This window comes from Ctenopharyngodon idella, chromosome 8 (assembly GCF_019924925.1).
Source record: "Ctenopharyngodon idella isolate HZGC_01 chromosome 8, HZGC01, whole genome shotgun sequence".
Classification (NCBI taxonomy): domain Eukaryota; kingdom Metazoa; phylum Chordata; class Actinopteri; order Cypriniformes; family Xenocyprididae; genus Ctenopharyngodon; species Ctenopharyngodon idella.
In genome coordinates, this window is record NC_067227.1 from 13,619,096 (window position 1) to 13,640,103 (window position 21,008).

The following is a 21,008-nucleotide window of genomic DNA, read 5'->3' on the forward strand; positions in this document are numbered from 1 at the left end:
GGAAGGACAGAAACCTACTCATTGCTGTGCTCAGTCAAAATGAGAAGGGAAAAAACACAACCACTAGATGATTCAAGGTGGCACAAAATTGGGTTTTTAATTAAACGCTTGATTACCTCCTATTAATTGGACTTCAGTTAAAATAAATGCCTGGGACTAATGTTTTAACCTCCCTGAAAATGAGGTTCCCTGGCAAATGATCTAGAATAAAACCACTTCATTCATATGTATGCATTATCTCTACTTAACCTTTATGTCACAGTGGAAAACGATTTGTTTATAAAAAGAGAAGCAGTTGATCAGTAAGCTGATATGAACATAACATATTCCTTTATAAAACATCAAATAATGTTCAAATATACAAGTAATTCCAGTTAGATCACTAGATATATCTGAAAATAGGTCGAGTCCTTTTCTGATCTACATGAGATGTCACTGGTATACTATGTTAATCCTCTGTCTTAAGTCATACTGTTTGTTTGCTAAAGAGCAATGGAATTGTTTTTTTTTTTTTTTTTTTTTTTTTTTTCCGGAACATACTGTAGGACACCCACTAACTATTTTTAACCATAAAGATTTCTAAATAATCTTTTTTAAAAGAGTTTAAAGCATGATCCAAATAAATTAGCTCTGATGTGAATCACAACATAACAAACAAAAAAAGTACTTGAAAATCACGCAAAAATATAGCACAACGTGTGGGAAAAACAACATGATGGCCTTTAATTAAAATGAACTAAAACAAGGGTACAATTAATAAAACATGGCTACAAATTAATAAAATGTGGCCATGTATTAAGTCATGGGAACAAATCCTTAATTTGTGGCCACAATCTATTTTTTTATTATGTTAGGGCTGTCAATAGATTAATTTCTTTTTTGATTAATCGCACACTTATTGTGAAATTATGCATACACCATTTATCTTCTTTAACGTGTCCATTTTGCCATCATTGCCTATATCCAGCAACTAAACCAAGTGTGATTTTCACAAAACTGTATTTTTCAGCTTTTTTCAAGGTAAATCTAGATGTCTTTCCAAAAAAGGAAACCAAATAACCAAATGATATGATTTCATATAATTCATACATTTATGTACACCAAAGCACCCATTAAAAAAAAAAAAAAAAACACAGCAAAAAAAAAAAAACGTTTCAGAATTCACAGTGTATAGTATGTGCAACAGCAAAGAGCTTGTTTACATTTTAGACAAGTCAAGTTGCGATACTGAACAGGACCACATGGAGATGCCAAAAAAACCTAAACCAGCCTCTTTGACCTGCATATACACTAAAGTACACAGCAACATACACAATACAAATCCAAACATTATCCTGAATGTGTGTGAAAACAATGTGTCTGTGCATAAATGTACTGAAATGTGTCTGTGCATAAATACAATTGCGATCAGTGCATCGAGAGCGCTCATACATGATTTGTTTGCGCATCAATATAACGGACTCACACGAGCTTAATGGACGACTCCTGCATGTCACTGCAATCGTTCTTACATTGATTGCAATCCTCATCCATCAAAACTTTCATAGCAAGAAGCTGGTTTGCTTTATCCAGCCGAGAAACATACAGGTGCTGGTCATATAATTAGAATATCATCAAAAAGTTGATTTATTTCACTAATTCCATTCAAAAAGTGAAACTTGTATATTATATTCATTCATTACACACAGACTGATATATTTCAAATGTTTATTTCTTTTAATTTTGATGATTATAACTGACAACTAAGGAAAATCCCAAATTCAGTATCTCAGAAAATTAGAATATTACTAATGACCAATACAAAGAAAGCATTTTTAGAAATCTTGGCCAACTAAAAAAGTATGAACATGAAAAGTATGAGCATGTACAGCACTCATTACTTAGTTGGGGCTCCTTTTGCCTGAATTACTGCAGCAATGCGGCATGGCATGGAGTCGATCAGTCTGTGGCACTGCTCAGGTGTTATTAGAGCCCAGGTTGCTCTGATAGTGGCCTTCAGCTCTTCTGCATTGTTGGGTCTGGCATATCGCATCTTCCTCTTCACAATACCCCATAGATTTTCTATGGGGTTAAGGTCAGGTGAGTTTGCTGGCCAATTAAGAACAGGGATACCATGGTCCTTAAACCAGGTACTGGTAGCTTTGGCACTGTGTGCAGGTGCCAAGTCCTGTTGGAAAATGAAATCTGCATCTCCATAAAGTTGGTCAGCAGCAGGAAGCATGAAGTGCTCTAAAACTTCCTGGTATATGGCTACGTTGACCTTGGACCTCAGAAAACACAGTGGACCAACACCAGCAGATGACATGGCACCCCAAACCATCACTGACCGTGGAAACTTTACACTGGACCTCAAGCAACGTGGATTGTGTGCCTCTCCTCTCTTCCTGCAGACTCTGGGACCTTGATTTCCAAAGGAAATGCAAAATTTACTTTCATCAGAGAACATAACTTTGGACCACTCAGCAGCAGTCCAGTCCTTTTTGTCTTTATCCCAGGCGAGACGCTTCTGACGCTGTCTGTTGTTCAAGAGTGGCTTGACACAACAGCTGAAACCCATGTCTTGCATACGTCTGTGCGTAGTGGTTCTTGAAGCACTGACTCCAGCTGCAGTCCACTCTTTGTGAATCTCCCCCACATTTTTGAATGGGTTTTGTTTCACAATCCTCTCCAGGGTGCGGTTATCCCTATTGCTTGTATACTTTTTTCTACCACATCTTTTCCTTCCCTTCGCCTCTCTATTAATGTTCTTGGACACAGAGCTCTGTGAACAGCCAGCCTCTTTTGCAATGACCTTTTGTGTCTTGCCCTCCTTGTGCAAGGTGTCAATGGTCGTCTTTTGGACAACTGTCAAGTCAGCAGTCTTCCCCATGATTGTGTAGCCTACAGAACTAGACTGAGAGACCATTTAAAGGCCTTTGCAGGTGTTTTGAGTTAATTAGCTGATTAGAGTGTGGCACCAGGTGTCTTCAAAGTTGAACCTTTTCACAATATTCTAATTTTCTGAGATACTGAATTTGGGATTTTCCTTAGTTGTCAGTTATAATCATCAAAATTAAAATAAATAAACATTTGAAATATATCAATCTGTGTGTAATGAATGAATATAATATACAAGTTTCACTTTTTGAATGGAATTAGTGAAATAAATCAACTTTTTGATGATATTCTAATTATATGACCAGCACCTGTAGTTTAGAGGGGGGCTCTGTGGTTTCAGGCTTTCGAGGAGTGCACATGTGTATGCAAAGCCTACAAAATTTTATCAATTGACAAACTGTAAAATCAGACGACAGAGCCCTCTGCTATGAACACTAAAATGCAGATCAAAATCATTCTAGATGCTGGCAGTGTGCAAAGCTACATCTGATGACAGTAAAATCTTTCTGTAGGCCTAAAGGAGGGCATATAAATACAAAACACAGGGTTCGACTTTAAGCCTTGTCATGTGCTTGTCCTTTGGACAAGTAAATTGGTCTCTTGTCCGAGCAAAAAAGTTGCTTGTCTGAGAAAAAATAGGATTTTTTGTGGTGTAAATATAATTTATTCTGAAGCAATGTTCTCAACAGTGTTCCATCAGCTTTTACATATTTATATCTGCATATTTATGATATTTACCCCAAGGGCATTTTTTCCCCTAATCTTATTACATGCTTCATCTTTTCACATTTCACATTTTTACACTTATTCAATAAGAAAAAAAAGCCAGGACTGTAACGAATCAAATTACATAATTTACACAAAAAAAATAATTTACACTAAAAAAATTACAACTGCATTAAATAATGTTATGATATTCTTTATATGTTTTTGAATATACAAATAAGAAATGTTGGGAAAATTATACATTTAAACATGAAACTGAACCGCCACTAGGTGGCGGCAAGTGACTGTCCTAGTCATTCATTCAAACGATTCGTTCAAACGGCTGATTTATTCAAGAATGAGGCAGGAGTTTTGGAATGGGCCATTGAATCTTTGATTCAACCGATTCGTTCAAAACGCTGAATCATTCACTAATAAAACGTGGCTGAGTGTCGCTGTGGGGATATGCACAATGGTTATGCTGTGACCTTTGTTTGAACTATTTTCGCTGCTGAAATAGAACAAAAACAGTCAGTACTGTGTCTAAAATGTAAGTGACTTTATTAACTTGTATTGAATTTACTTACCTAATAATTATTAACTTATTATTGAATGAAGGCTATAAAAGTAGTGTCACATTTCCAATTGTGATTCCAATAACGCGGAAAACAGCCCTCTTGGTCGTGTGATTTTACGTTACTGTATCATGTTATAAATATAAAAAACCTCCACATTTTGAATTTTTACAGCAGCATGTTTTCTTTGTGTGTGCTGCACTCATTTGTTTCGATTTCTCCTCGAGAGGTTGCGTGAGCCTCTACAGCGCAACCTTGTTGTCGTCAGTACATTTTACATTATATATTATTATCCATTATCAATCGCCACTTACACTAAATGTAATAAATCATGCTTGCGTTTTGGTGATTCCCTAGCTATTTTTGTTATTGATGTTTTAATCAGGACAAGTAAAACTCTCTTTCTCGCCCCTTCAAAAAATTAAGCGTTAAAGGATTAGTTCACTTTCATATACAATTTTCCTGATAATTTACTCACCCTCATGTCATCCAAGATGTTCATGTCTTTCTTTCTTCAATCGGAAAGAAATTAAGGTTTTTGATGAAAACATTCCAGGATTATTCTTCTTATAATGGACTTCAGTGGCCTCCAAACGGTTGAAGGTCAAAATTATAGTTTCAGTGCAGCTTCAAAGGGCTTTAAACGATACCAGACGAGGAATAAGGGTCTTATCTAGCGAAACGATCGGTCATTTTCGAAAAAAATGTAAATGTATATGCTTTACATAAACAAATGATCGCCTTCCAAGTGCCTCCGCCAAAACCGTACTTTCATATTCTTCAAAAAGCTTACGCTGTATGTCCTATGCCTTCCCTATTCAACTTACAGAAAAAATTTAACTGGCGCTGCATTCGTTCCGTAAGTTATAAGCATAGTATAAAGCATATACATATACATTTTTTTCAAAAATGACCAATTGTTTCGCTAGATAAGACCCTTATTCCTCGTCTGGTATCGTTTAAAGCCCTTTGAAGCTGCACTGAAACTGTAATTTTGTTTGGGGGCCATTGAAGTCCATTATAAGGAGAATACTCCTGGAATGTTTTCATCAAAAACCTTAATTTCTTTTTGACTGAAGAAAGAGAGACATGAACATCTTGGATGACATGGGGGTGAGTAAATTATCAGGAAAATTTTATATGAAAGTGAACTAATCCTTTAATGTCGAGCCCTGGTAAGCCTATGTACCGGGGCTCAGGTATTGCATTTGTAGCCTAACCACTTTTAACCAGCATTAACCACCAATAATCCAACAAGCTCTATGTTTTGTTACTTTCGATAAGAAACAAAGTGTCATTTTTTCAAATTCTTTCGATTTTATCACAAAATTTAAGCAATAAATGCGGTTTTGACGCTTTTTGATGTGGCGTAACAGGCGCTTTATAGATGCCTCCTCAGTTCAACCGGCAGAACAGAGCACGAGTGAACGTGATCATCTCTTCCTTTTCACTACTAATTACAGAATGAACATGAATAAACATCTATACACAGGTATGTTGAAAGATACAGTACAACTTACTGATATGTATCTTGTGTAATCACTCAATCAGTGTTTCAACCGCAGAAAGACGTCATTAAAGCAGCTTGTAAACAATGTCACACATTTACCTCAGAAAAGCCAAGTGTTCACAGCTTGTTAGTTCGCTAGAGAAATGAACTGTTTCGCTAAATATATGCACTATATAAGCCTATATATTAATTTTATTTTACTTAACCTGTTAGTGATGTCTTAATTATTTAGTATATGTTTAAATAAATCCATCATGAAAACAAGTTATGACAGCCACTGTGTAAATGATTATATTTCAACAACGAATTGGAGAAACATAATTTTATAATTAGATAATGATAGAAGTTAATGCAAAAACCGCCTTATGTGCAATTTACATGTTTAAATATTTTTATTATTATTATTATTATTATTATTATTTGAGTGTTGATGATTATATCTAAAAATAAACAACTGCAATTTATACTGAATTTAATAGTATGAACTCTGCTGTTAATTGTAACCTTTAATATTATAGTAATATGCAAGTAAGGGCTCCCTATATAGTTTGCATTAGTATAATTGGATGAATTTTGTTTGAGACACAGTTTGTTCAGTAAACCACTGTTTAATAATAAAAAAAAAGTTTAGTTTTCTCACCCTGCTGTACCGAACCCGTACCGAACCGTGACTTCAAAACCGAGGTATGTACCGAACTGTCACTTTTGCGTACTGTTACACCCCTATATATATATATATATATATATATATATATATATATATATATTACCCTGTTTTTTTTTTTTTTTTTTTTTACATTCACAGCAACATACTGTGATTTGCTATGGTACTTGTTATAAAAAGGTATTAGGTGTAAGGGATATCTTTGTTTTTGAGAGCATATATTATCTAAAAGTTGAATAAATAAATGTAATCAACTTTTAAGAGTACACTATAGCATTTACAGTAGATGTCGTCTAGGCTAACAAACATGGACTAAAATCCAGAAATCTCCAGTTTTAATTTCATTGGATCTTTACAGTATAATAACAGGCACCTCATAGTAGAATTCTTCTATGTAATGTTATATACTTTAAAGTTGAATATCCAGTAGCACAAACACACCACCAATCACCATTCACATCAACTGCTGCCTATAAGATCAGTCTGAGAAGCTTCTATATGTGAGTATATCTGATACAACAACCAAACATTTCCACTGAGACAGAGCTGACTTTGTATGTGTTTGTGTGTGAATGTTTGTGTTTGTGCGATACAAAAAAAAAAAAAATGACTGGTTCCACTGAGACAATGCTGGCGGTTTATTGAGTTGATGATTTATGTGTTTGCTGCTGCCCTTTCCACATCCTGCACTCAGAATGCAAAGCACAGGTAGGCTGCAGCTTTTTAGGGAGCATTCGCAATGTGTTTGTGTGTGTTTCTCTATGTGTGTGTGTGTGTACATATCCTCGGCTGAATTTCTGATGCAACATTGTGCCTCGGGCAGTCAGGACTATGTTCTCAAATCCAGGCAGTTCATCACCAGCACCTTGGTAGACATCTTACCAGAGAACTGCTTTGACACTGCATGTGCAGGGGCGAATGTGGCCTCATATGTCCATCAGCATTAGTGTATTTATACGGCATGCATACCATAATATGAAGGGTTTTCTCTGTGTGTCTCAGTGCTCAAGTACAGTAGATGCATGTCCTGGCTATGTACAGATTATTCTTGTGTACTTCTGTCTAGTTTGTCTAAAAAAAAAAAAAAAAAAAAAAAAAAAAAAAAAAAGGTTCCCTTATTACATTTCTTTAAAAATCTGTATTTGGGTCAATGACGTGACGGGTCATTTTTTTGTCCAAAGGCCTTAATAATAATAAAACACCAAGATATGACATCCAAAGTATGTAAGGTTGTACAACAAGATCTCTTTTATTGAATCCAAAAGGTTTTAATTATATTTTGCTACATATAAAGGTATTTTAAAGATTTTGAAGTGTCAAAAGGTCATTTGGTTTAACCGTCAAAAGGCCAATACAGCGACTTCATTTGTGATTAAAATATCTTAAAATGTAATAAATGTATATATATATATTTTTTTTTTCTGGCATGACTTTATTACATCATATATCAACACAGTGCAACATGGTATTGTGTAGAAGTCGTTGCTTTGTAATGAGAAAGAATGTCCAGAAAAATGGATTTCACTGATGTCATTCGGAGTAACCAATATAAATGGGACCATTTTGGTTCAAGTCATGCGGTCAATATCATGTGACAGGATGTGACATCATTTAGACACCTGCAAAGGACCACATGGTCGTAAAGCAAAGTAACCAACTCTCTCTTAACTATTTGAAAAATTCATGTTTTCACTTGCTCATATGTATATCCCGAAACATCAGGTCATTCGGTACAACCGCTATAAAACATGGAAAATGTTGTAATATTTTAAAAACTTGTACTAAATATAAAATGTTTGATTGTCCTTTTGCCAGCGAACTAGATATCAGCCTGTTAGCATTGTTTGAAAATATCGTCATTCAGTATAACCAAAAGTGTCATTTGGTAAAACCGAAATTTTGGTTAAATCGAATGAATTTTTTTGGTGACAAATTTTGTCCATCTCGTAAAAAATGACAAAAGCAATGTTAATTGATTATAAAAACCACATAATCTCATTGTTAACACTTAATAAAACTTATATCTACATTGTTTTTTTTTACACTTTTAAAAACCTTATTCATCAGTGACCCATTCACATCTGTTGTTCTCTACAGTAGAATTAAAAAGCAAACAAAGCCTTACCCTTCTAATATTACGCCTTACAGTTTTTTTTTTTAATGTGGGTATTGTTGACTGTAACAAGGTTTAAATGCTCAGGGAAGAAGGAGGCAGGAACCGGCAAACATTCAACGTAAACTTTAATCCAAAAATAAACAAACAACAAAACAAAAGTAAAGCGGCAGCCCCTCATGGACGACTGCTGCATATAAACATAATAAAACATGTAAGTTGACATGTCCTGCGGTGTCACATGCTATGCATCTAAAACTGTTCTTGTGTTCTAATTAGTTCAGGATATCTTAAATATATCTTTAACATTTTATCTTATTTAACAATATTTGTTTTATATCTTTTCTAGGTTGTAATATAGTTTAGTTCCTAGTTAAATTACAACCCAAATTTGGAAAAATGAAAAGATCTGTGAATTTGATAATCATGATTCAGTGGCAGAACATTCCATAGAGAGGGAAAGTTAAGTAGGAAAAATAAAACTGATGCAACAACTATAAGTTAGTTGATCCCTTTCAGAGAAATTATACTTAACACATAGCTTTAAGAAATAAACCTTCTTAATCAGCACTTATGATACTTTTTAATACTTTTGTTACCAAAGCAGAATATAAACTTTTTACTTTGTGCCTTAAACTATACATTTCTTTTTGTCAGGTTGTTTTTCTATTTATGCAGACTGTGCTTATTGGGAGCCAGGTCCTTGATATGCCTCCACATTGAGCTGTGCAGTAAAAAAAAAAAAAAAAAAAATCATCTAATGAATACTTTGCATTTATTCTGATGGAAAACCTCTACCAAGGGATTTATGAAGCCTATTGAAATTTGCATGATTTGCAAGGGGCCACAAAATGTGAAACAATTCACAGTATCAGTGCTTCAACCTTTGACTCTCTGTTAAAATATAAGTTTATTGAGTTATGGCTAAAAAGATCAAAACATATCTTTCAAATATTTAAGAAATGTATGCCTCCATTACATTAATGAGTCTGTGTGAAATGGCTGACTGAAGTAGAAAATGCTGCCTGAAATGACAGGGAAAGCAAAAAGTTTGAGTTCTGTGCTGTTACAGCATAAAAGAACATGTCAGAATGTGAAAGTATTATGGCACTGCAGAAAGTGTCTGTACTTTAGTGCCGTAAATTAAAACCAGGCTCATCAATTTTAATTTTTACATCAATCACAGCCATGTTGATACAGTATTCAGGACAACAGAATTATAATTTAAAGTACCCCTATTATGCTATTTTAAAGGTTCAGAATCTATTATTTCTTTTAGGAGACAACTTTATTTGTCATGCACTTTGATCTTTAAACCTTTGCAGACCTTTTACATTCACAAACCGCTATATTAAAGGTAATATTTGAAAAAAGCGAAATGGGGCACTTTAATACGAGTGAATCCAACAATCTATAGGTTACAGCACCAAAAGATTTAAGGGTTAAATCACGTAGAAATATATCTTTCTTTGGTAACAATTGCAAATTACAAATTTTACAGTTCATGGCACAAAATAAATAGTTTAAAGTGCCCCTATTATAGCATTTAAAAGCATGCAAGGTCAAAAAACACTTTAATTGTCTTATAATATGCATTTATTTTGACCTTATTTGCTCAACGACTCCCAAACGATTCGCTCAACGATTCATTTTGCCGAACCCCTCGTTTGCGTGACGCTAATCTGCGGTGATTGGTCAGATGACTTCTGCTGGTTAACACTGAGTACAGTATGCTCTGCTCTGTTCTAAAAATAAAGACTCAGAGAGGAATTAAGTTGTTTTATGTTTACGTTAGCGAACCTAGCCCACAGCTCGGTGGTAAACACCCAAACAGTCATGGTATATGCGTTAGCCCAACACAGAAACGTATTGATAAAGCACTGCAGTTGTACACCAATGTATTGCTCTATTCTTTATCATAACTCCAAGTAATAACAACGAAAAACATTTGATACATTTCTAGACAATTGCGAGCGAACACATATTGCTGTTAGCTGGTTAGCCAGAGACTTACAAGCTGTGTGGAGCGAACAGAACACACACAAATACGTATTGTTCATGCTACAGAGAATGAGGTGACTCTGTGCTCGGAATTGGGACGCGGAGATGTCACTGACATATTCGGACTAAACCGTAAAGGGTTTCAGTCCAGTAATGTTACTCTACTTAGGCCATTGAACTGAAACTCAGAACCGTGTGAATGTTAGACACTGGATTTTAGTCCTTGCTAATCGCATATTTGTCTTTTTTTTTAGATTTTTATTTATTTTTTTTACTTAGAGGACATATAATGTTAAACTTGTTTTGTTTCAGTTGGATTGCACATCAGAACAGGTCAGTCTTTCCCATCCTTCAATAAAAACCGGCCTGCGAGTCCCTCGTTGAACACATTTAGGTTGAAGAAGGAGTCGTCAGTAAAATGACGGGAACACACAGCACAAGGTTTGGGTTTCAAGTTTTCCCTGGCGTCTGCGCGCGCACAACGAAACGGCTTGGGATTCGTTTTACAAACGACTCGTTTAATTGACTCAGAGTCGACTCTTACTTTTGAGAGACAATAACTTAATATACAGTGCACTTTCAGATTTAAAACTTTGCAGGATGTTTTCATTAATTTAGAGCTATGTTACACACAACATGAAAGATCATTTTCAAAAATCCATAATAGGGGCACTTTAAATTAAGGTTTGGTTCGCAGTTCATTGTTTAATTTAACAGGTGCATTCACACCAATTTACACCATTAACGTAACATGTTACAAGATTTAATTATGCTGTCATCTCAAAATTGACCTGTCTACCAAATGATGTAATTAAAGTCTGATGAAAACAAGCCTACTTTACTATGAGCTGTTTATCCGCATAGACCCTGTGCATCAACAGCCTTAAGCCCAAAATCCCATTCGTTTTCTCTACAGAGATTATTTTTGATAACGTTTAGAACTTTTGAGACAGAGTTCTGACTTTGCTAAACAATGGCCCATGCTTCTTGGAATTTTCATTGCCAAATTCTTGGAGAAGTGCTACACTACAGTGATTCATCCCACAAAATGAGGTCAGCAAATCATTCTTTCTATATACTGTGATTCTTTTTTTTTTTTTTTTTTTTTTTCATGCAGTTTTCCCTGCAAGGTGAAACACTAATGAAAGGTGTTAAACTGTAACCTTTGTCTTTTTTAAATTTTCAAATTACATTCTTGTTTCAAATCAAATGTTGTGTTTAAGAATTCTCTGTATTTCTCAGATCTGGTTAGCTTCGTTCAAAGCTTAGAACTCTTTTGAAATGCATGTAGAGAAAATGAATGGAAAAAATACTTGAATGGGAAAAAATTACATGAAGCCAAGGCCGCTGAAAAAGTAGGCAGTCACTTATGCACTTAACAACCCTGTCAGGTATGTCTCAGTAGCTGTTCTAACACTGGGTCCTAACCATGTGTGACATGATAAAATGGCAAGCAATATAGATCCTATGTTCTCCATATTATTCTGAGTCGTGACCCTAACCAACCTTGACAAGCAATGAGCGACAAGTCACTGTTAGTGACTTGGTTTCTATTTTTGTTGTGTTTTGCTGCATGTTTTGTTGTGTTGTGCCTCGCCCACAAAGAAATGTCACTGGTCTACATATTAAATGTCATATTTTCTGATTGGCTGTGATTTTGTTGCTGTGCAGCAGTGTTTTGCTTTGTTAGCATAGAAATATTTGTTAGAAACTTGTATGGTTAGAACACAGTAGGGTTCGAGTTAGGTTAAAAATGGTCATGGAAACTTAATATACCAAGTTCTGTTAGGAAACTCTAGATGGCACAGGCTGATGAGTCCTTAAAGGATTAGTTCTCTTTCAAATGAAAATTAGCCCAAGCTTTACTCACCCTCAAGCCATCCTAGGTGTATTTGACTTTCTTCTTTCTGATGAACACATTCAGAGATATTTTAATAAATATTCTGATGCATCCGAGCTTTATAATGGCAGTGAACAGGGGTCACAAGAATGAGCTGAAGAAGATGCTTCCATCCACATCCATCCATCATAAATGTGTACTCCACACGGCTCCGGGGGGTTAATAAAGGCCTGAAGCGAAGTGATGCATTTGTGTAAAAAAAAAAATAAAAAAATAAAAAAATAAAAAAATAAATAAATAAATATATATATATATATATATATATATATATATATATATATAAATCCATATTTAACAAGTTATGAAATAAAATATCTAGCTTCCGCCAGACCACCTCAACGTACGAAGAAAGTGTAAAACTCCTGTAATTCAAAAAGCTTACGCTACGTCCTACGCCTTCCCTATTCAACTTACGGAAAAAGTGTAACTGACGCGATGCTAGTTTACACTTTCTTCATAACTTGAATAGGCGGTCTGGAAGAAGCTCCAGTTGTGGAGTACATGTTTATGATGGATGGATGTGGATGGAAGCACTTTCTTCAGCTCATACTTGCTAATTTTTTTATTTGAAAGTGAACTAATCCTTTAACGCAACCTGATGAAGTTAAGTCACTGCAGTGTCTTGCTTAAGATCATCTTAGTACGAGTCACACATTGATCATGCAACGTGAACATTATCATTTTTAATATGCAATATAAATTTATTAAACTTATTTGAAATACAGAAATGAGGAAGCAGCTGCATTTTCTGTCAAAATTAGTTATGGACATATATACTGTACTATCTCACAACTACAGGATGAACAGCAGTTTATGCTAATGCTGGATACTTTTTTCGTTAGCTTATTAGTAGGTTAAAGGTAAATAGATCTTTCACTGAGGTTATGTTGAAGAGTGATAATTAATCGCTTCTATTACTGAGAGCATGACGAGGCAGTATTTCAAACTTATCGTATAGCAGCAGTATGTTTTCATGCTCACAGCAGCATGTACACATTTTGGCTTGTATTGTTCATCATCTCGTTTCCAGCTGTGTTGGGGGGTAATTTTATATATGCTATTTGTGCAGCAGCAGTAGGCTATGACTTACATGCTCACAGCAGCGTATCGGTGTATGAATTGGCAGTAACAAATCCCTGTGCTTGCTCTATGGCAGCAATAATCTACAACAACAGCACTAATCAGCAGCATTATCAGCAGCAGCAGCGTAGCAGATCTATTCCGCCAAGACCAAATACGTTAACATTGTCATATTCATTACCATGACAATATCTTACGAGAGTTGTCATGATATAAATACCAAGTTCTGTCATGAAACTGTAGTTCTGTCATGACAACTCTCGGAGTGTTTGGCATGGTAATGGGTATGACAATGTTGTATGTTTGGCCTTGGCAGAACAGATCTGCTACGCTGCTGCTGCTGCTGTAGGTTATTGCTGCTGCTGCAGAGCAAGTACGGGACTTACTACAGCCAATACATACATGACACGCTGCTGTGAGCAAGTAAGACATAGTGCTGCTGTACAATATAGCGTACATGAATTACCCATAGCAGGTGGAGCTGGGGAAGGTGGAGGGTTTCTGAAGTGTACTGCACTGCTAAGGCAATGCTACCAAAGTATTTTCAAGGTTGAGCACGCAAGCTCATTGGCTACTGATACACCAGGAACCAATCCGCTATGCCCTATAGATAACAATGTGATTATGACCAGGTTGAGGTAAAGGACCTATTAGCCTGCGCCATCTAGAGTTTCATGGCATAACTTTGTATATGTCGCAGGCTGATGGCCATCGAGCGCAGGCCAAGTTCTTAATGCAACTTGATGACATTTACATCGTTAACTACATGGCACAAGCTGATTGGTTCCTGTCGTATCTGCAAACAATGAGCTGCTGCTCAAAATTGAAATAGCTGGTTAGCATTTGCTATAGCAGTTTGCAGTGTGCTTTCAGAGTTCCTCTGAAACCCTCCACTTCCCCAGCTCCACCTTTATAGATCTGCTATCGGTGTATTGGCAGTAGAAAGTCCCTGTACTTGCTTTGCAGTAGCAGCATAGCAGATCTACTTCACCAAGGCCAAATACATTAACATTGTCATATCCATTAGCCTGCAAAACATTTTCCAGGAGTTGTCATGATAGAATTACAGTTATTTTAGTGCAAAATACCAGGAGAAAATTTCAGGAGAAGAATTTTTTTTTTTCTTCACTAATTTAGCAATGAGCTTATGTTGAGGGTGTCAACATAACGTTACTAAGCAAAATGAATTGGCTTTTTCCTGTCAGTGGTGTCCTTGAATATCTGTTGCACATATCCAGAGTGACAGTAAAATGAACAACATCCTATTTGACCACAATTCAGTTTCGTTTTTTTCTGAGGGTTCTTCAGTAAAATTACAACAAATGATGAGTGACTGAGGAAAATAAAAAATAAAAAATTGACAGTTTTGGAACTAATTGAAAATACTGTCTATTTAACAGTTTAGCTGGCGAGAGTTGAGAGGAGACTGTAATGGCATCTTACACATTGCAAAGTGGCGTATATACCACAAAAAGGTTAAATGCAATTACACAGAAATCCGAATGGCAAAAATAATGATACGAAATTCACTCAAGCACCTTATTCAAATGTTTGTTTTGGCTACTAAGCCTTATTTTCCATCTTGCAAATAAGCTGTCATCCAAACAAGATCCAATTATTCAATACCAAGCCTCACACAATTTATTTTAAAAATGTAAAAATAAATAAGATGAATACAAACTAGCAAGGATTTCACTACCTTTTCCTACTTATAACATGCTATGCTAATTTTACACTCATCTGTTCCACAACTGAATTACACATAATTCAATATGCTTTCCACCTAGGTAATTTGTTACCTTACGCAACTGTTTTAACATGATAAGGGCCATGTAACAATATTCATACTTTTTGGTTTGTCAATTGGCTTATTTAATTCAGTGGAAATGAATGAGCTTGTGCTAACAAGCATTGTTGTTGCTAGCACTCAAATGCAACACCACTAGCCCAAGTTTGTATAGAGGTAATCATTCATGCTGAAGTTCTGTCAGTAGACAAACAAATAATTGGATCCCTTCTAGAACTCAGTGTCATAGGGCGAAACATGATTTAGAATGGACACTGTTTAGTTTTGCTTCCTGCTATGTGAAAATTCACATACTACAACCCCACAGCTACAGGTTTCACTCCCACACGCGCACACACACACACACACACACACACACACACACACACACACACTTGTTTTTGTGGATTTAAAAAGTATGAAAAATCTAACTTAGAAAACTGTGAAGCACAGAATCTTGAAAAGTTGGTTTATCATTGTATTGAACCAATGAAAAATTACACATTATAAATTCATTGTGGGAATTTAGTCTATTTAGAGTGAGGTAATGAGCTCCATTTTATAATAATGATGAACAAAAAATCATCTTTGACTCATTTTCTCTCAAAACAAGTTTTATTTATCTTGCAATAATACTACTGCATGCAAATATTATCCAAATCCTTCATATTGAGGGATAAGGATAAAATGATATTATACTTTATTCTAGTGTATGCTCATGAGTTGTATGTTGTGGAAACCAAAGTTACAATGGACTGAACTCTAATCTATAGTAGTTGGTTCAGCACCATCAATTTCCCTGCTGTGGTTTTTCAATGCAATCTATTGTTAATTCACACAGAAGGAGACTTCTGATTAGCAAAGTCCTTGTGGACCACCAAGCTCCTCACCACACTCATGCAGCTCTTTTTAATTAGGACACAACACTCAATGATACATTTCTCAGAAATTCATTAGAATTCAAGTGGCCTTGAGCCTGTGTCCCTATTCATTTTCAATAGGTGGCTTTACACGAGGGCAATCAATCGATTTAGAAGTAGCCCATACTGCTATATGTGGGCAAATTCTAGGTAAGTAAGTGTATGTGAAATGACAAATTTAACGGGTGCTTTTTGTGGACACTTTTTGTATAATTTACAACATTTTATTTTAGAGTTTTCCATTGTTGGTGTATCTTAAAAATATAACCTGTACTACAGTGTTATTCACTCAGGATGGGATGTTTATTCGTAGTGTTTATACTTACACTACTTTTTAGTTGGGAATCATAATAGTGGTTCCTTGTTAGAATGATTTTCTTAGGTTTTATGTCTTGTTTTCAAATATCTAAACATTTTAAAATCGAGATACATTTACTTGAGGAGAAAAGATATACACTGCCCGGCCAAAAAAAAAAGTACAAATACTTAAGAGTCTATGGATGGATCATTATTACAGTGATTATTATTTTTCTAGCATGTATATGTTTGGCAATGGTTCTTTTAACCCTAAAAGATGGAGTGTGTAGCTTTTCATTTCTTAAACAACCATGTATTAAGATGTATCATGGCCATATTCCAGGATGATAATGTCGAGATTCATCTGGTTCAAATTGTGAAAGAATTGTTGGGAGGGAGCATGAAGAATCATTTTCACACATGAATTTGCATTGATCTTAACCTCAGTGTAAGTTTTTGGGATGTGCTGGAGGAGACTTTACAGAGTGCTCACCTCTTGCATTGTCAATACAAATGATGAACCTCTCGATGGAAATAAATGGTGTGATGTAATTTCCACCAAGAGGTGCATCGATTTTTGGTCAAGATCTTGTATTGACAATGCAAGAGGTGAGCACTCTGTAAAGTCTACTCCAGCACATCCCAAAGACTTTCAATGAATTTAAGGTCTGGACCTCAGAGGTGCCAATTCATGTGTGAAAATGATTCTTCATGCTCTCTGAACAATTCTTTCACAATTTTAACCCTAGTGAATCTTGACATTGTCATCCTGGAATATGGCCATGATGTGTCTTCCTACATGGTTGTTTAAGAAATGAAAAGCTACACACTCCATCTTTAAGGGTTAAAAGAACCGTTGCCAAACATAATAATCACTGTAATAATGATCCATTCATAGATTCTTAAGTATTTGCCTATTAAAATCCAAACAGCAACTTTTTTTTTTTTTTTTTTTTTTTGGCCAGGCAGTGTATCTTGCTTCCCGAAAAATGTATTATTTTATGCTTAAAACTAGAATAAATATCTGCCAATGGTCTAAGAAAAATATATTTATTTTCTCTTTAAATTAAGTTATTTTTCTTACTCCACTGGTGGACAGTTTTTTGTTTTAAGCTTAAACTCACTTTGTAACAGAACTTTCTTTTGTGGAACACAAACAAAGTGTGATTTTGGACCCCATTGACTTTCATTGTTTGACCAAAAACATTCAAAACATTCTTCAAAATATCTTTTGTGTTCTACAGAAGAAAGTCACAAGTTTGGAATGACATGAGAGTGAGTAAATGATGACAAAACGTACGTTTTTAGATGAACTTTGACTACCTCTTTAAGGAATTAGCTTCAGTAAGAAAATGTGTCCTTGATATTCTGGAAATGTTCTCTTGTACCTGATGTTGTCTCCTGCAGTAGGACTGCTCCTTAAGGATAGTCCTTGGATGTCTGTCTTCTGTGAACAGTTTTGGCTAAAAGGGATTAAATTCAGGTGTATTACGTGGAAAAAGCTGTTGGGAAGTGATATGCAGGTTTTGTAGGCTACATGCTGCTATCCAACATCAAAGACATCCTTCAATCCTTACCTTTTGGACAAGAATGTCTACATATTTACCTGATATGCAAGAGTAATGTGAGGAAGCTTTGATATTATTCCAAGACAAATTATTGCTGTTGGTTTGTTGACATCAGTGATTGGTATCTTTAGTATCAGGTCCAAAAATCATTATCGCTAATAAAAAATTCTTCTATTTAGCATTTCTTTTAATTTAATTGACCTCAATTTATTAGCATGGAAAAAATTGAGTGAAAATGTGACTGAAAAATTAACATGAATTTCATAATTTCTTAGTATTTGGTTTGTCAGCAGTCAAGCAGTCTTGCACTGTACAAGTGTGTGTCAAACCTGTGCTCAGATTGGTGAAACATTTTTAACTCCTTTCCCTTCCACCACCATCATTTTTAATCATTTTCACAAAACTTTCATGGCCCCCAGAATGTTTTTTCTAAGAATATCTGAGCATGCAATATATCAAAAGGACAGAGAACAAAGAACATTTTATTCTAGCTTCATGCATTCTTTTTTATCAACACTTGAATGTGTGCAAGTTTCATAAAAAAGCAACATTTTGAACAAAAAGCTGAGAAAATCATGTTTTTGTCAAAGACTACAATGTCCATAAGCAATGCTTTTATCGCTTGTTTCTGCTTCTTTTTTGCATGTGTTTTAAACTGGAGATTCTGTACTCTTTCAGAAGATGCGTAACAGCGCCCCCTACCATATAACAGAGAAAACACAGAAAATTCTGGAAAATGGCGAGGGAAGAGTTAAATTAAATTCTCCTTAGCTGCCATTTTATAACTTAAAGGGTTAGTTCACCCAAAAATGAAAATTCTGTCATCAATTACTCACTCCCATATCGTTCCAAACCCATAAGACTTTTGTTCATCTTCGAAACACAAATGAAGATATTTTTAATCATATCTGAGAGATTTCTGTCCCTTCATTGAAAGTCTGATGCTTCAAAACATTAATAAAGAGATCATAAAATAAATGTAAGTAAATAAACACATTTAATGCAGGTCTTCTGAAAAGCCACAATCTCTTCATATGATGAACAGATTTTATTCATATACAAATTCATCAGCCAACATACATAGAGCACTCAAATATGGTAAACGGAAGATCAATTGTATACTTTTCAGATTCAAATTAGATTATATTCCCAGATTTCCAATGTGGTCTCAGATATTTGGATCCCACTATCCCCATTACACAATGGCTTAATACACTTGAGATGTTCCTCAACAAAAGCAATAATAAAAAAAATGGGATGAATCTGATCTTCTGCACACAGCTGTCCATATGTGGACATTCAATCTACCCTTGTTGAGGGTTTCAGTATTGTACAGACACCAGAACATACCCACAGCTTACCAAGAAGACAATGAAAAATATGAGCTTATAGAATTTTGGCTCAGTGAGTGATGAAAAGGAGGGAAAAGTGTGTGCGTGCACAGGTTCTCAGATGCCTGCGAGAGAAATCCGTCCACAGCATGGGATCAAAAAGAGTGAGAGAAAAAGGAGGAAAGGTGAAAAAGCATAGGATGAATCTATCTCTTCAGTACACAGAGGAGATGAAACAATCGATCCTTTGCTCTTGAGCAGAGCCTGTTGATGATGATGAACCTTTGCAGAACTTTCCTGCTGGCCACAGCACTGCGGCCCTGTTCATCCCAGTCCCCAAACCCAGCCGACTGCAACCCATCATTCTCTGACAGCCTGCCTCTACGCTGCTTACAGCCCACTCTCGCCTCTCGCTGCACTCACATATACAAGGCTGGAGAGAAGCTACAGGAGATGGTCTCGCAATGTGCTTTTTTTAAAGGGGCAGCTCAGGCAGAAATGAAAATTCATCATCGATTGATCACCCTCAACAAGAAGTAGAAAGGTCAAGTGTTGTTTTTATTGGGTAATGTTGAATTTCAATCACAGTGTTAAAGCTCAAAGCTGTATTAAACATTTTGGATGTGATCTGGCACATTTGGTCTCTTCACTCGCCCAAAGAGATCATCTTATATGATAACGACGTAAATTATGAATCAGTGGAGCCTGCATGGCCGATGTTATGATAAAAGTGTCCATTACTTTTCAAGAGTATGTCATAATTTTCTCCGAGGACGGTGTGAAATGAAAGGATGCGCATGGCCAATGAAATTTAATTCTGTCTTTGTGGCATTTAAATAAGTTTCATCCTTGTCATTTTAAAAGAACATGTCTGGTTTTGAACCGATAGGCCTTGTTGCTCAGTATGTTCTGCAAGTTTCTCTTCTCTCTTTAAATCAAATTTATATTTAATTTTCAGTTTCTGCAGGTGTTCACTATGAAAAATTCATTCCTTTTGGCTAAACATTAATATGTGCTTTTCTACGGGATGCCCTGAAGGAACAAATACACAATCACACAGATTCGAAGTTTTTCCATGAATCACATCTTTGCAATAGTTTGTTTGTGCAGTGCTCCTGCTCTTATTTTGGCAAGCTTTGCATGACATGGAATTGGAAAGTCCATTTATTCGGCTGACATTTATTCTGTCATGCACATAGCAGGGGTCTTTAAATGTTTGCAGATAGACACAAACAACTCTTTTTCTTAACTCTCATGGTTATTTCGCATTCTTGGTAGTTAAGTCAGACTTGTTCCCAATGAGTGTTGGACTCCACCAGGGCTGTCCCTTGTCTCAAATTCTGTCTGTGGTATTCATGGACAGGATCTCAAGGCGCAGCAGGAGGCGGGGGTTGTCCAGTTTGGGGTCCTTAGGGTGGCATCGCTGCTATTTGTGGATGATGTTGTCCTGATGGCCTTGTCGGGCTGTGACCTCCAGCGCTTACTTGAGTGGTTTGTGACCAAGTGTGAAGTGGTGAGAATGAGAGTCAGCACCTCCAAATCCAGAAAAAAGGTGGATTGTGCACTCTGGCTAGGGAGTGATTTGCTTCCCCAAATGGAGGAGTTCAAGTATCTCAGGGTCTTGTTCACAAGTGAGGATAGCTTGGAGCAGGAGTTTGATAGGCGGATTGGTATGGCAGCA